Raw genomic sequence first — 2,057 nt, 5'->3', positions numbered from 1 at the left:
CCTTCGCTTGGAATTCTGATATGAATGAGAACATGGTGAGGGGGTCATGCTAAGCCAAGCTCTCTTTCACTCCCACAGATAGAGACCCCAGGCCTGAATTCAGTTTTATGATACTGTGCTGTGATTATTGTCTTGCTGTAATTTTGTTTTCTCATTTCTGGCATAATCTGTTTCATTGAACACAGAAAATATGACGTGGGCAGAAAATGAGGCGTAAAAAGAAATTTAGGAATGCAAATATCATTTGACATTTTGCCACTAGATATGAATTTCATTTAGGACAGGTTTCTAGTGAGACTTGGTGAAATTATCTTGTTTAAAACATCTGTAGAATAGTCTAATTATCCTGATGATGAGGAAAAGAAACAAGAAGAGGGAGGAGAAGACCTAAATAGCCATTGGTACCAACTCGTTGCTGTAACCACACATAGCTATAAATTTATTAGATGTGACACGATTTAAGTTTCAAAAAATGAAAAGAGCATTGCCAGGATGATGTCACTGAAAGTAAAAATGTCCTTGAAATTCTTATTCTGTGACAAAAAATGAGGGCAAATCTGTCTAGCATTCTCTCTCCTTGTTCTTCTTCAAGACAAAGTTTCTAAAATAATCTCAGACGTGGTGTAACATTTGCCAGACAGCTGTTCTAGGGAATGCCAAGCAGATAAGCCTTGGGTCTATCATCGTCTTTTGTATTTTTTCTTCCTTCAGTACATTCTGGGTTCAGGCCAGCACATAGATGCCATGTTCAGAAAGTTGAGAAAGTCTCTCTAGGGAGACTGGATGTCTCTGGGGGCCTTTTATGCCGATTTTACTGGTCTCATTGAGAAGGCAATTTCTTGACTTCCTGGCAAAGGGATCGACCTTAACTCTGTTTCTACATGGCAAATGTCTGTTGAGATGAAGCCGTGGCTGAGGCTCACACTCAGGGATGCATCTGATCTGAATCCTCTCTCTCCATCCCTGAGAAAGGTCCCATGGACGGTGAGTGAAACTCTGAACCAGGAATTATAGATTTGTTCGTCTTAGAACTAGAAAAAGACCCTAGAGGACATTCAGCTTAGCACTCTCCCTTCCAACTTATTGGTGACCCCCACTGTCCAACAGAAATGCGTTTTCTAGAAAACAAAATTCTTTCTCCCAATAAACATGTTCAAAATCTCATGCATATTTTAATACTTATGACTTCATATTTCATTTGAATGAGCCTGATGACTAAATTGGGGGCAGAGAGAAAAAGAATCTTGTGTGTTTACACAAACCTAGTATAAAATCCTGAGGTCAACCCTTCCCTCAAATCTTCAAAACACAGTTCTCTGATGCTGCTGCTTCTTAAATCTTCGTCATTTGTCAGAGAACAAAAAAGACTATTACTAGAAGAGGAGACAGAGGGGCATACAATATGGACATGGGACTGGAAAACAGACACTGATCTGAGGCAGAGGCAACGTGAGAAACATTCATAGCTGTCTTTAAGGTCCCGACAGATGGACCCAGGAAGCCAGATTTCTGGCTGTGGGGAAATTGTTCTCTTGTCACCAGGCTTTCTCCAGTTCTACCATGAAATAGGCTAGTGTATTAGTTTGTTAGCATTGCCATAACAAAAAGCCTGGATGGCTTAAACAACAAAATTTAATTTTCTCTCAGTCCTGGAGGCTGGAAGTCCAAGATCCAGGTGTCAGCAGGCTTGTTTCCTCTGAGGTCTCCAGACTTGTGACGGCCAGCTGCCTTTTTGCTATGTCCTCACATGATCTTTCTCCCCTACGACATTTGTGGTATCTCCTTTTGTGCCCAATTTCCTCTTCTTATAAGTAAGGATGCACCCATAGTCCCAGCTACTGGGGAGGCTGAGGCAGGAGAATCACTTGAACCTGGGAGGCAGAGGTGGCAGTGAGCCAAGATCATGCCACTGCACTTCAGCCTGGTGACACAGCGAGACTCTGTCTCAAAAAAATAAATAAGGAAGGACACCAGTCAGATTGGATGAGGGCGCACTTACATGGCCTCATTTTTCACTTATTCACTGCTTTCAAGGCCTTATCTCCAAATACAATCAT

The 2,057-nt window shown here is 41.8% G+C and overlaps 1 long non-coding RNA gene across 1 annotated transcript in view; it reads right to left on the bottom strand.

Annotated features, from left to right (window-relative positions):
• The window catches only part of LOC105525535, a 6,947-nt gene extending 5,605 nt beyond the window's left edge, over window positions 1-1,342 (bottom strand). The window contains exon 1 of the long non-coding RNA XR_001003935.1: window positions 1,263-1,342. This is a non-coding gene — a long non-coding RNA (uncharacterized LOC105525535). The remainder of the gene's footprint in view (window positions 1-1,262) is intronic.
• Between the last annotated feature and the right edge of the window lie 715 nt (window positions 1,343-2,057).

The sequence above is a fragment of the Colobus angolensis genome, unplaced genomic scaffold, assembly GCF_000951035.1.
Source record: "Colobus angolensis palliatus isolate OR3802 unplaced genomic scaffold, Cang.pa_1.0 Scaffold54, whole genome shotgun sequence".
In the NCBI taxonomy this organism is placed as follows: domain Eukaryota; kingdom Metazoa; phylum Chordata; class Mammalia; order Primates; family Cercopithecidae; genus Colobus; species Colobus angolensis.
The sequence above is the reverse complement of the archived record's forward strand: the minus strand, read 5'-3'. Positions and strand labels throughout refer to the sequence as shown.